The sequence below is a fragment of the Colius striatus genome, chromosome 5 (genome assembly GCF_028858725.1).
Source record: "Colius striatus isolate bColStr4 chromosome 5, bColStr4.1.hap1, whole genome shotgun sequence".
NCBI lineage: Eukaryota > Metazoa > Chordata > Aves > Coliiformes > Coliidae > Colius > Colius striatus.
The window spans coordinates 36,424,683-36,439,552 of NC_084763.1; the positions used below are offsets into that span (position 1 = coordinate 36,424,683).

The window sequence follows — 14,870 nt, forward strand, 5'->3', positions numbered from 1 at the left end:
CCAATGCATCAGATGTGTCCTTTTGTCTATTCTGACCTCCTTATGAGTTTTCCTTGTAAAAGTAACCTTTGCTTCTGTATTCTTTAAGCTTGTCTTCTAGCACAATGACGTGAACATATTTGTGTGATGTACACCTATTAAATGCAATTGATAATTAGCAGCTGTTGTGTTTGTAAATATTAATTATGTCAGTTTGGATATTTCATTTGAGTCTTTGTGAAAAAAAGAAAAGTCTTATAACTGTGTTTATTAATAATTTATTATTAATTAATAATTAATCGAAGACAATTTGTATGTACAATTTTGACCTTTTCATCCAAGAAAATTTAGACTACAGGATCCTACAACCTGACCTGCAGCCCCACTCCCAAGATCTCCCCCCACAGGATCGTGTGGCCCCACTCCCCTTTAAGGCATCACCACTAAGGCACAGTTCTGTGATACCCTGCTTCTATTCATTTTTGAGAGAAGAGCATTAGTTCAGGTATCTGGCTTCTTCTGAATGCTTTCTTGAGGAAACAGATGTGGTAAAACTTACTGAGTTGTCTCTATGAAGGAATTGAGACATATATCTTCATCTGCTTTTGTGAAGAAACAAAACTGGAGTGAACTATTCTGATTTTGGACGATCTGGGAATATTTATTTAAAAAAAAAAAAAAAAAAAGTTGGCCTGAGGCTTTATGTTATAGAGACTTCTTCTGCCAGTACAATCTCCCCTTTAGTTTCTATCCTTCCCATCTCATTTATTTGGTGCATGTATCATGTGTTACACAGCAAACCCCACTTCCTAGCTGAGCTCCCAAGATGACCTGCATTTGACTCTAATATCACCTATTTTACTGTATGTCCTCTTCCTTTATTACTGGGAAATTTCTTTACTGCATAAAGGATCCAGAGGAAGAAGAAATGATGGAAAAGAAAGGTGATAGATATTAGTAAACTGTGAAGGATCTTTCCTTCAGTCATTCAGTCTTCAATCTCCTCATACAAATTTAAAAGCTCTAACAATCCCACCCTTTCTATCAGACCTAGATTGTACTCATATATTATTACCATGCACATTCAGCTTGCATTAATTCTTCAGATATCCCCTTTTGCCTCATGCTCTCTCCAGTCAGTCACAACTCATCTCAGAGAGATTCAACCCAATGCCTCAAAAGTTGTCCAGCAGACTTAGCTTTGTGTAATGGCAGTATCTTACTCAATGAGGTTAACTCAAGGTGCAACTATTACTAATTGAAAACTTTTCCCAACATTCTGCCATGAAGACTTGAAATATTATGAGGTTTTTAATGCAACTTGATCTAGGTGAACCTGCTTTAGCATGGGGTTGGACAAGGTGATCTCTAGAGGTTCCTTTCAAATTGCTCCACCATTCTGTGGTTCTGTAACCTCAGCAATACATCAGCCAAAAGTCCCTGCAAATACCCCAAGTATCTCTGAATCCCTGCTAATGTTATTAACATTTCCAAACCTTTTACTTTTCAAGTATTTTGGGTCAGGATGTCTAAGCCATAAGCTGGAACCAAGGGCTATATGAAGATATTCCGCATATATACAAAGCTGCTATTTATGTAGTTTGTATAAAGGGCACACCTGGAACAATCAGGTGATGAGGTTAATAATCCTGGAGATTGTGAGAGTTTCCTGGATAAAGAGTTTTTTTGAGCTGTCAGAAGTCTGCTTTCTTGATGGCACATCTGAGGACATGATGGTGTGTGTATGTGTAGGGAGCACTTCAGGCATCCACAGGAGGTCTGTGAAGGTATCAAAGGGATTGCCAGGAGTTGTGTCCAGAAGTGCTGCAGTGTCTCCGTGGATGCACTGCCATCTTGTGGAGCATGATGCTGCCTGAATGTTTGCAGTACAGAAAGTAGAAGGGCTCTGAATCTTTGCCACTTGCTCACAGCCAACATGAATCCAAGCTATGCTCTCTCCTCAGTGAGATTTAAATAATTTCCAAAGGACAGCTGCAATATACACTGTTAAATCAGGTTGGAAAAGGTGCTTTCTCTTCCTCTAAACTCCAGCATCTTTTACACAGTTAAACTCATCAAGCATATTTTTAAATCCCTTAAAAACCCCTACATTATAATCTAGAAAGATTAAAAACAGTTTCATTTGTTTTTCTTGATTTTGCAGCAGTTAAGTTTGTTAAGGTGACACAAACTTCTCACCAAGAGTAGATTTTTAACTCTTACAGTGTCAACATTTTTTTTCTGCAGAAAGCTTTGTTGTTGTGGGCTCCAGATTAAAAGAAATCTTTCCAGAAGGCAGCCTTACCTGCCTTGCCAATGCCAAGGTTTGCCAAGGTTGTTTAATGCACCCAGGGTGGATTTTCAGAGCAGTGACAGGAATGGTGAAAGTCATTGGGAAAAAACAGGCCTGAAAAACTTGAAGAATTTCAGTGCATCTCAAACTAAAAGAATAAACAGTTAATTTAAACAGAAGTGTATTGCATGTCAGAAAATTATCTTCAGAGGTGATGTTCAGTTCACGATTATGATAGGTAAATTTAACAATTTGTATGCTGCAGTCTAGACACAATTTGTCTGTCTAAGCCAGTGGAAGTATTAACAATACAGCTAGTGAAATTCATGAGCCACTTGTCTCTCCCTAAAGTAACCAGCTACATTTGTCAAAACATACAGTTGTCTAGATATCACTGACTATTGATCTCAAGATGGATTTTGTTGCAGAAACATAGCTACCAAATTCCATTTGAGATTTCTTAGGGCATCCAAGATATCTGCAATGTCCTGAGATCTTATTAATATTTATAAATATCTAAAGGGTGGGTGTCAGGAGGTTGGGACATCCCTTTTTTCTATAGTAGCTAGCAACAGGACAAGGGGTAATGGAATGAATCTGGAACACAAAAAGTTCCACTTAAATATAAGAAAAAACTATTTCACTGTGAGGGTGACAGAGCACTGGCACAGGCTGCCCAGAGGGGTTGTGGAGTCTCCTTCCTTGGAGGTCTTCAAGACCCGCCTGGACATGTTCCTATGTGACCTGATCTAGGTGAACCTGCTTCTGCAGGGGGGTTGGACTAGATGATCTCTAAAGGTCCCTTCCAACCCCTACTATTCTATGATTCTATGATTCTATGATTCTATGATTCTATGATATGACCTAGACTTTTGGATGCTTCCCTCAGTCTTATTCCATGAGACAAACTCCACCCTTTGTAAAGTACATTAGAGGAGGGTCACAACTTCATTTCTTTGTATTCAGGCTACCTATGTAGTTCCATCACAAGAATATTATGACTTTCTCGTAATCTGCTAAACTGCTGTGTAAAAACGACTCCTCTCCAGCAAACTAAACCTCAAGCTGTGTGAGTGGGCAAATCTGACAGAATCCAAACCCAAGAATACAATCTGCCTTTTGAGAAACATTTCTGCATATGGTGGGAAGGGAAGACATCTCCTGTGCCCCATCATCCAGTATGCAAAGAGGCTGGAGCTGCCTCAGATCACTGAATAAATCCACCTAAATGGATTATCACAGGGTATTTACAAAGACTTTAAATATTAAAAAAATGAAAATTCATACATCTGCCCTGTCCCCCTGAACACCCAACCTGTCCATGTGCCCATTTCAGCCCAGCCTCCAAGATATCTGCAATCTTGGGTCAGCAATGCTGTAGGCAATGCTGACCTCCAGCTTTGCAACAGCCCTGTCCTACCAAGGGCTCCACTGATATGGGACGGATCCATAGGCTGATGTCCTGGCCTGACCTTGGATCTGTCTTGAACCTGCATTGCCACTATGACCTTTACTGATGTTCTGGACTCTTGATTGAACCTGGCTTCTGTCTCCAGGCCTTCCTTGCATCCTCACTGAGGCTGTGACTGGTCCTATTGCCCATGCCTTTGTCTCCCAGTTCATATCCCTCAGAATCAGCTATCCCTGTCTGCTCCCTGGCTCATCTCTAATCTCAATTTCAATGGGTATAGGTCTGCTTTCCCATCAAAGGACAAAGTTCTAAACATCTGTACTTTGGCTAAACAATGAGTGAGAATAGCAATAGAAAGACACAGCCTTTGTGGAGGATTCTTAAATCCATGAGGGTCAGACAAAGATTTATGGTTGCTGAAGTTGAGAAAAGAGATGGGAGAAATAATAGAAATAGATATGTAAATCCTGTGGAGTTCTTGGCTTCAGCAGGAAGAATGTATCTGATCTTTTGAGAATGAACCTCATAATAAAGCTCTTGAGATTTGCTTTGACTATAAAAGAAATGAACCCTTGAAGCCTATCAGATGTTATAGACTTCTTTGTCAACTGTTTTGTTTAAGGACAATGAGTTTCTTTTCCTGTTTAGGCATGTGTCATGGTTTGACATGAAAGCTGTTTCTGGTAATGAGGAAGGGGCTGTAAAGATGGCTCCTGTAAGAAGTTGCTTGAAACTCTCCCCAACTCTGAGCCAGATCCACTTCTGGAGCTGAGCCAATTAGATGCCTCCATGGTCACTTTCTAAGAAGAAGCCAGAAGAGGAGGCTTCTTCCTATTTCTTCCTTCTTCTGTCCTTCTTCTCTGGCTGGTGGTGGTGCAAGGAATGGGAAGAGTGAGAGAAACAACCATGAGGACTCCAAGATCTGTGAGGAAAGAGAGGAGGAGGTTTTCTGGAGGTTTCCCCTGAATTCTATGGAGAGGACTGGTGAAACTGAGATTTGTTTGCATTTTGCTAAAGACGCCTCATCAAGGGCAGAGACTCACTTTGCTAAAGACTCTGGACCAAGGTCAGCGACTCGTTTTGCTGAAGACTCCACATCAAGGGCAGAGATTCATTTTGATAAAGAAGACTCCACACCAGGGCAGTGACTATGGCAAAGGGAGGCCGTGTCTCATGGGAATGACCCAAATGCACGAAAACTGTAACTGTGGGGAGGAATGCATGACAAGGAAGCTCATTAAAACTATGCCCAGAAGAGGCCAAGTCTCAATGGAGGGACCATGTATCTGTAGAAACTGCAACCATGATGAGGAACCCATGCTAGCGATATTCACTAAGATCTATACTCCATGTGAAGTACCCTGTATTGGCAGAAGCTGCAGCTGTAGGGAAGAACCCGCACCAGAGAAGTTCATTAAGGACTGTGTCCTGAGGGAGAAACCCCGTGTTGGATTAGGGGGAGAATGCCAGGAGTCGTCCTCATCTGAGAAGAGAGAAGTGGCAGAGCCCATCTGTGAGAGACTGACCACATCCCCCATTCCCTGCCCCCCAAGCCGTAGAGGAGGGGAGGAGGTAGAGATATCGGGAGCAGTGAGCTCGGCCCAGGAAGAAAGGAGGGATGGGGGAGGGAGATCTTAAAGTGCTGATGGTAATTTTCTCATCATCCTACTCCCTTTTTTCTTTTATTCCATTCTGTTTCTTGTAAGTAGTAGAATAAACTTTCCGACTTTCCTCTCTACATTGAGTACTGGAGTCTGTTTTGCCCAGAACTGTAATTGGCAATGAGCCCTCCCTGCCCTTGTCTCAATCCACAACAACCTTGGTTATCTTTTTCCCTCCCATCTTGCTGGAGCCTCCGCCATCCTAATGAGGGTGGGGGTAATTGGCGGCACTGAGCAAGAGACTGTAGTGGTGCTTCTTTGCTAGCTGGGCCAAACCACGACAACATGTTTTAAAGAATATGTAGGCCTCAAAAACCTGTGGATCAAGTTCAGAGCTGTACAGTCTAGGAGTTGCTATGGAGATTGTGTTGTATTTGTATTGGTAGTATTGAACCATAGTCATGCTTGATACTGATGCATTGTGCTAAATACCTTCTTCAGTCATCTCCACTGACTGACAGTGAAGGAAGTGTATGCATAGCCCACTAATGGCAAAGACCACTCCTGGCTGATCCAGGACTGACTTTGCCCAGGAGAATCCAGGGACTCCTTCGCATGAGGAAAGGAGACAAACCTTTTAGTCCCAAAAAACTCCACCCTTCTGCTCCATGAAGACATATGTTACCCTGTAACTTCACAGCCAAAAAGCTCTCTTTGGTGCAATTTTATATTAGAACAGACTTATAAAAAAATGTTAATACATTTATTGTGTCACCTACAGTATACATTAAAAACAATTTCTCAAAACACAGAAAAGGTTAGAAAACAGCAATTGATATCTGTTTCCATCTCATGATGAAGCTGAATAAACTCTGATCCTATTACTAATTAAACCATTTTTGACCAAAAAAGGTCGGTATTATACTCAAAAGTCCAGTAAGCTTCTACCTTGACATAGTTAAAGTCAAAATACAGCTGTCCATCCAATAATTCGGTACTTCTCAGAGCTATAGCATGTTGCATTGCCACTGAATCAACAAGGGAAATTGAATGAACGCACCAAATATTTGCTTTTACAGATTATACTGGTACATAAAGACCTCTTGAGACACCTCTGCAAGCACAAAGTCAATTGGAAAAAGCATATCCAGATGCCTAAGTCATTTCAGATATGAGTGTTATTTCACACAGTGTCTCTACGTGGATGAATTTTCAAAAAGAAAGCCAATGAGAAATTACAATTTTAATCCTAAGAAGGTGAAAGACCGTGAGGTTAAAAAAAATGTTGAATCTCTGTTGGTGTGTTTTCATACACAAAGTACAATGTGTATTTAGCTGAACTCAGCACTTTAGTACAGATGTTCACAGAGCCTAACATCAGAGCAACATTAATTAGCATTGCATACTCCATATCCTTTTAATGTTAATCTTAAATGTAAGTCTGAACTAGCTGCATGTACCTGACTGTTAAAAGCAGAAAGTAAAATACTAACTTTTTTCCATTGCATGTGCACTCTATACCATATTTTGTTTCTGGACACAGAAGTGCTGGTCATATGGACACAATCCGACAAAGAAAAAAAGACTTCTCAAAAGTACTCTCAGTGAGAGCTATGAAGTCTTTTTCAGGCATGTACCTTCCTCAAATCTGGTTGGCAATACCCAGCAGAAGCTCCCTCCAAGCTTTTCAAGACCATTATTTCTCAGCAAGTATGAAACAAAACAACAGTGACTGGTCAAAGTTGCCAGAGGCAAAAGTCATCTACATGTAGACTTCCACAGTGTTAATATCTGTCTCTGATCTGGTTGGCTAGACTTCATGGTGGAAAGAAACAGATACTTGTAAAGAATGAATCATCTCACTCTTGAGTAGATATCAAAAATATATTTGATGCCCATACTGTAAAATTGCTCGTTTCTGTCTTGTGACTACAAAGGCAAAGTGGAGAAACTAGATCAAAAGAAGGTATCTTCCCTACTGATATCTAAAGTTAAGTGATAAGGATATCTCCTTAGCTGTGTTCTTATTGACACAGGATCTATTGCAGGACTTTGCTTATGAGCCAGAATGCCAAATGCTGAAAGTGATGGACATTGAAAGGGACACATGTTTAACGTAGTCCTTGATTTTACTCTTCGAGAAAGAAAATCAGATATAACCACATATTTTATTATATTTTCGCATTATGCACATTTCTACAGTTGTATACCCAGGAATCCAACACACAGTGTCTTCATATAAATATCAAAGTCTAGCTGAGTTTGGAACTGATCCCCATCCAGACAGTTTATCTCAGTTTCCTAGATATCCACACAGAACTCATAGATACGATGTAGGAACTACAGGAGACATTAGTCTTGCCTGGTACATGGCGGCCAAGCAGGGATCCATGTGGTGTCCCACACACCCTGCTCATACTACCTTAGGTTCATACTACCTTAGAATCATAGAATCATAGAATGGTAGGGGTACCTTGTCTGACTTCTGTTTAGATCTTTGATGCTGTAACAGCTATGCTGAGGTCATATATTCTGCTTTTCACTGCCATGTAGCAGAGCATTTTAAGCATCCAATATTGTCTGGAAGCCTTGCATACATGAGAAAATCTCAGAACAAAAAAGTCTTAATATCATAAAACCACATAATCAAACCAAGGAAGTAAATCTTAATTTGTTAAACTTTCTAGGCACATCAACTGAATCTGGAAACTATGAGAATTATCTTTGGCATTTGAATCCTGTACTTTTTCACGTAAGAAGGCTTCATAGGATTTCATGTCAGCTGTGAAGTCACAGATTGCATGTTTCTGTTGATTTCAAGAATGCAGCTTCATACGAGGTGCAGAATCTGTTCTACCTGTATGTTCTCAAACCAATCAGTCACTGTGAAAAGGCTCAAAGAATCACAGAATAACAGAATCTTATGGGTTGGAACGGACCTCAAAAGATCATCTAGTCCAATCCCCCTGCCAGAGTAGAACTACCTAGAGTAGGTCACACCGGAACTTGTCCAGGTGGGTTTTGAATGTCCCCAGAGAAGGAGACTCAACAACTCACCTGGGCAGCCTGTTCCAGTGCTCCCTCACCCTCACAGTGAAGAAGTTTTTCCTTACGTTGCTTTGGAATCTCTTATGTTCCAGCTTATACTCATTGCCCCTTGTCTTATCATTGGACATCACAGAGAACAGCCTGGCTCCATCCTCCTCACATGCACCCTTTATGTATTTGTAAACATTAATGAGATCACCCCTCAATCTCTTCCAAGCTGAAGAACCCCATCTCCCTCAGTCTTTCATCATAAGGGAGATGCTCCACTTCCATCATCATCTTTGTGGCCCTGCAACTCTCTCCAGCAGCTCCTGTCCCTCTTGAACTGAGAGGCCCAAAACTGGACACAATATTTCAAATGCGGTCTCACAAAGGCAGAGTAGAGAGGGAGGAGAATCTGTCTTGACCTACTAACCACAGACCTTCTAATATACCCCAGGATGCCATTGGCCTTGGTCACGAGGGCACATGATCATCCTGCTGTCCACCAAGACCCCCAGGTTCCTTTCCCCTACATGACTCTCTAAGAGTTCATTCCTGTACTGGTACATAGGGTTATTCTTTCCCAGATGCAAGACTACACTTGCCCTTGTTGAATTTCATTAGATTTCTCCCCACTCAACTCTCCAGCCTGTCCAAGTCTCATTGAATGGCAGCACAGCCTTCTGGTGTGTCAGCAACTCCCCCCAGTTTAGGATCATCAGCAAACTTACTGAATTAATTTGCTTTTTTATTTTCCATAGACACCTCAGAATTAGTTTATGGCCTCTGAAGTCTCCACAGAACACAGGTCAAATACTTCTGCCATAAGAAATCGTTTCTGAAACGCTATTGAAAAACAATTTGAAATAACAAGGCAAATAAATCCAATTAAATGAATGGGGTTTGCATTTCTTTTATTGCCATTGTTTACTAAAGTCAGTCTAGAAATTTTTTTGGTTATATCTTCTGAAATTTTAATTTCTAATTTCTGGCAGAGCTGGACTAGAAAGATAATGTCAAGTTAGGTATCTGAATGGTTTATAGGACAGATTTGGTAGGGTTTTAGTGGCAGTGTAAGACACTCACTGAAACATCACAAGGTGACACAAATAGTATTTTTTTTCCCCATTTAAATGTTGATCTCCTGCAGTATGTTGACTAAATTAGTGTCCTTTGATTGGAAACAGCACCAATAGCTGGAACACAAAAAAATCCACTTAAACTTAAGGAAAAACTTCTTTAATGTTCAGGTGAGGGAGCCCTGGCACAGACTGCTGAGGGAGGGTGTGGAGTCGTCTTCTCTGGAGGTTTTAAAAACCTGCCTGTACATGTTCCTGAGTGACCTGATCTAGGTGGGCCTGCTTGAGCAGGGGGGTTGATCTAGATGATCTCTAAAGGTCCCCTCCAATACCTATCATTCTGTGATTCTGTCATTCAATACAGCTTGTCTTGCAAGATTTTAACTAAAACCAGAAAAGGAGAAGATTTGGATCATTGTAGCCTTTAGATCTGACTGTCTGAAAGCTGCTCAAAACCTAATTATTATAGTTTCAAGAACTGGAAATCTTTCTCTTAGTTTTTATTGTGGGTTTTTTTGGGTGGTTGTCTTTGGTTTTTTTTCTGAGGTTCTTGGATGCTATTTCCAGTTAATTTTCCTTCTGTCTGTCTTTGCTTCTTTGCATTATTTTTTCTGCCTAACTTGAGATTAGAGGTGAAAGAAATAACATGGTTATTTTTAGGATTATCTTTCAGCTGCATGATCAAAGATAATCTATAAACTTAATCAGAAATAAAAATGTTCTTATTTCAGTAATGGAGAGTAGAACTGGAATTCTTTTAATTTTAAATTCAGAAAAAGGTTTCTTACTGCCAGAAAGGTAAAGTTTTGCAATAACTTTCCAGGTGAGAAAAAAACCCCCGAACCTACTGGATTTTAAAAGGGGAATTGATTAGTTTAGGACAGGGAGTAAAAGACTGTGAAAACAATGACAAAGGCAGTTTCCTTCAGATCAAGCGTCCTTATGGCTCTGTGCTGCTTTGGAACATTTGAGAATCAGAGATCAACAGCTTTATCTCTGCTACAGATATTTCATTCTTGTTCATTTTGACTTTGCATGTTTTTACATGTTACTGATTTCTTTTGTCCATAGTATTTATGAAAAAAACCCTTAATCTTTGAGCAAATCAGAGGTCCCACATATCCATTCATATGCACGCACAGAAGCCATCATGCTATGCAGGAGCAGAATTTCATCCATCATTGATACAACAATATTGTGAAGAGCCATAATTTTACAAAACGACATGGAAAAGGTAATTTTGTCAACTAATCCTTTCATCGCTGACAGAGTTAGATCTTGAGAAGGATCTTAACAAACACTATATTCTGTTCCATTCTCATCCCCATAACTCAAGAAAGATTTTGCCAGACTGGGGAGAGACAAAAGAGAGCCATGATGTTGGTCAAAAGCATGCATAACCTGCTCAATGAGGAAAAGCTGAAGGGCTTAGGTCTGTTCTCCCTAGAGAAGAGAAGGTACAGAGAGATCTCATCAGAGTATTCTAGTACTAAAAGGATGGCTAACAAGAGGATGGAAACTTTCCACAAGGAACCACATGAAGAAGACAAGAGGAATGGATGCAAGTTGTACCAGGAGTGGTTTCATCTCAATATAAGAAAGACATTTTTTACAGTGAGAACAATCATCTACTGGAACAATCTCCCCACGGATGTGGTAGAATCACCATTACTGAGATTTTCAAGATGCAATTGGACAGGGTAATAGATAATCTCATGTAGTCTCCTCTTCTCGTGAAAAGTTGGGTCAGATAGTTGGTTGAGGTCCCTTCTAACTGGGGATTCTGTGATTCTAAGAATGCTTCTGCATTCCCTTCTGGAAGAGATCTCACACTTGCCATTCTCAATAGAGGGAGTCTAGAGAGAGTCATCTTTGCAAGTATAATCTAAAATTATCAGCACAGGCAGTTCCTGCATGTTTCTGGTTGTTATTTAACCTGTAATTGCAAGATACAGCTCTCAAATTGCAATGATGGACAGTTGCTGAAAACAAGGAGCTGAACATCAAATACAACATCTGAATTTCCAAACGGCACCTTTTTTGCATTTAAATTTGGATTAATCTGTTTTCACCTCTCTCCCTTCTCCCATTACCACATTTTAACACCTGGTTTCCAAATATAAGTAATTACAAGATATACAGATGTAGATGAAGGTAAAAGTAGGTGAGGTCACCATGCAGCAATGGAACAAAGCTTGTCCTTTGAAATATAGATTGTAGATTCCTTTTTGGGATGTTAATTTTCCTGGTATACTAGCACTCCACATTAAAAAGTCAATTATCAAATAGTCGTTAGATACAGGAAATAGTCACAAAAGCTGCAACACAGGGAGTTTTTGTGCATTTACAAAAGCAAAACATGAAAATTAGACAAGAAATACACTATGGACATGGTAGAAAAAATGGCTCAAGGAGCACTGCACACTTGATTTTCTTTTAATTAAGTATTGTTTTTAATAACTAGCTCCAAAATATATTTCATAATGGAAAATCAAACAAAGCACCGTTACACTTAATTGATATTTACACACATTTAGAAGCAAACAACCTGTTGGTTTCTACCATCCTGAAACAAATTAAAATGTCAGCCACTGTGAATGGTGGCCATGCATGTCCAGCATCTTCAGCTTACATTCAACATAAAGATTTCTGGAGAGCTAATTTTAGCAATGGCATCAGAGTCTGGTTTTAATAACTATATACACCTGAAGTATGATCTTTCCAGTAACACTAAGAAAGTCTGAGTGACTAAAGAAAGCCACATTTGCAAGAGCATCAACACTTTCAATTACAAAAAAAAAAATCATAGGAGGTTCCTTGTATAATATCTTATATCTTTAATATGTCAAGAGATAACATTCCTTCTAATAAATTAGGTGCTGGTGAAAGGTACCAAGGACTATTTCTTTGTCCACAGAACAATAAGCACAGGGACTGCAACAGCAGAAATTTCCCCTCCACTGCTCTCCAACTTCTCTTGCTCCAGAGCATTTGCTCTAGGAATTTAAGGGGAAAGTCCAAGTCTTTATGACTATTCAGTCCTTGGGTATCTTGCTGAGACAGACCAAAAAAAAACCCCTAAACCAATTATAATGTGCTGGGGTCAAATACCAACCCAAAGTGAAGTGGTTTTGTTCTGACATGAACATCTGTTTTCTATACTGAATTTAATTTAGCTGAGGATCTGGCCTCCAGTGTGCATGACTGGAGGATGGTTTTGGTGATGTGGACACTTGTCCACAAGTCACTGGACGGAGATTCACCAACACAGATTGCAGAGCACTGTAGGACAGCCAGGAAAACAACAGAATCCAAAAGTAAGGTCAGAAAACCCTTCAATAACAACAATTAGGAAAAAAAAAAAAAAGGAAAGAGACAAACATCTTCCTCTGGACTGAAACATGGCAAAAAGTCTCCAGCTACAGGCAGTTATTCAACATCTTTTTCTCAAAAGTCATAATTTATTAATGCTTGAAAACTGGCTACTAGTCATTCATGAGAATTGTACTTTCGGGTTTTTTTAAAGTAATCTGTAATTATCGGTATAATACCTTGTGAAAGCCCATAAAATACTAACCAAAATGTTATGCGTTCATCTAACATCAGTCTCAAAAAATGTCTAAGTATGCATTTATTTGATAGATCTGACTTTCCCTATCTCCCATGTCTTTCTGAACCGCAGAGTGCAAGGTTCCCTGGGAAACTTTTCTAAAATAGCTTTCAGCTGCACGTAATGAAAGAGTAATCCCCAATCTATCCATAAAAAATACTTCAGTGGCTTTTGAAGAGTCTGGAAAAAGGGAATAAATTCTGGTCTTGGAGTAGCAAACCAATTTTGAAAACCTGGATAAAAAAGAGGTGTCTGGAACATGTAACTCCCACTTAAGATACTGCAGTATAATGAGAATTATTTAAACTGTTTTGTTGGTCTTCTGTGCAATGAAAAATTTTCACCTGACAGGGGTGTAAACATCTCATAAAAGCATGATCCTTTACCAATACAATGTCAGTCAAACTTTCTGTCTGTTTCAAATTATTTTTACATTCATTTATGCTGTTACAACTCAGAGCAGATTATGTCCTGTAAAGCACTATATAACTGTTAAGTGTTCTTATAATTAATATTTCTTTCATGACATTCTGAAGTTGTTTTGTTCTCCTTTTAAAAACAAGGAATCTAGCATTATTTTTTTTAAAAAAATTATGCTTAAAATTACCTTAAAACTTTTGTTTACCCATATAAAATAACAAAAACCAGTGAAATTAAAAGCTCACACTCAGCTGACAATAAAATTCTTAGTTTTTCCCTTTTTTTTTAGTTCATGATCAATTCAACTAACATCAAAGACCAAAACTGAATTTGAATTTTTTGGTTACTATTAGTTTCAGTTCACATCTTCCCATTTAAAATGTCATCTTCATTTTTGTTTTTTAATATATGCATACATTTACAGGCATATATATATATATATATATCTATATCAGTTAATAAATCCAAAATGAAGTGAGTGCTAGGACAGTCCTCAAAGCCTTTATTCACTGTATAAAGACTTTTAAGAATTGACATCATCGTTTGATTGAAATAGATATGTTCCAGTTGTGGCTTTTCCTACAAGGCAAAGTTTGAAAGAACATTTTAGGTCCTCTCAAAGAAAAAGCAGTAAGACCAGTTGTGGTTAAATGAATAGAGTATCCAAAGTGAGAGAAAACTATCAGGTGTGGGAAGTCATCCAAAGTCTTTATCTTTTTCTTTCATACTATTTTATTGTTCAGTTTAGCTGCTCACCAAATGCAGGTGACTTTTAGCGTCCAAGATGACCATGCCAGATCCTTCTTGTGCATCTTGCTCTGGCAGGGAAGAGTCACCACATAGAAGTCAATCAGGTTGCAAAGGCACCACACTCTATATGAGAGCACTACCCAAAAACATGCCATGTTTGGACACAGATCAGAGGGTTCAAGGTTATCTGGAGGGAAAGACCACTCTGGAACTGACTTCTGTTCTTAAGGTGGGAAGGAGGGGATAGTTATTTTTATTATTTGAAGAATCTAATCAATCAATCAAACAATCAATCAGTCAATGCTAAAAATATAGCTATATCTCCATGGCATGGCCCTTTTAGAAAATTCACAGCTTAGCTAGAACACAAAGCATTCTCAGAAGTGTCCCTGGGTACAGAAAAAGACAGATGATCACATCTCTCTTGCCTGGAGTCCCTGCACTGATTGAGGGTAGCTATGCAGATTCACATTGGCACACATAGTTTCTTTAAGCCCACTGGGAACACCTGACTACATCCAGCCATGAGCTTAATTTTCTGGAGTTCTTTTTGACTTGGCTGATTTGATTAACCCAAGTATGTTAGCTCCATTGTAAGCCTCAAAACAGAAACACTGCAGAAATTCACGTGCCAAAAGACAGAGACAGACTAAGATATGTTTGACTAGGAAAACAAACCAAAAAAAGGCAAATCTAA

At 39.2% G+C, this 14,870-nt stretch overlaps 1 non-coding gene across 1 annotated transcript; it reads left to right on the forward strand.

Annotated features, from left to right (window-relative positions):
* The first annotated feature begins 1,176 nt into the window (after window positions 1-1,176).
* LOC133625597 (U4 spliceosomal RNA) lies at window positions 1,177-1,318 on the forward strand. The gene has a single exon (XR_009818851.1). It is a non-coding gene; the product is annotated as a U4 spliceosomal RNA (small nuclear RNA).
* Window positions 1,319-14,870: the final 13,552 nt, after the last annotated feature.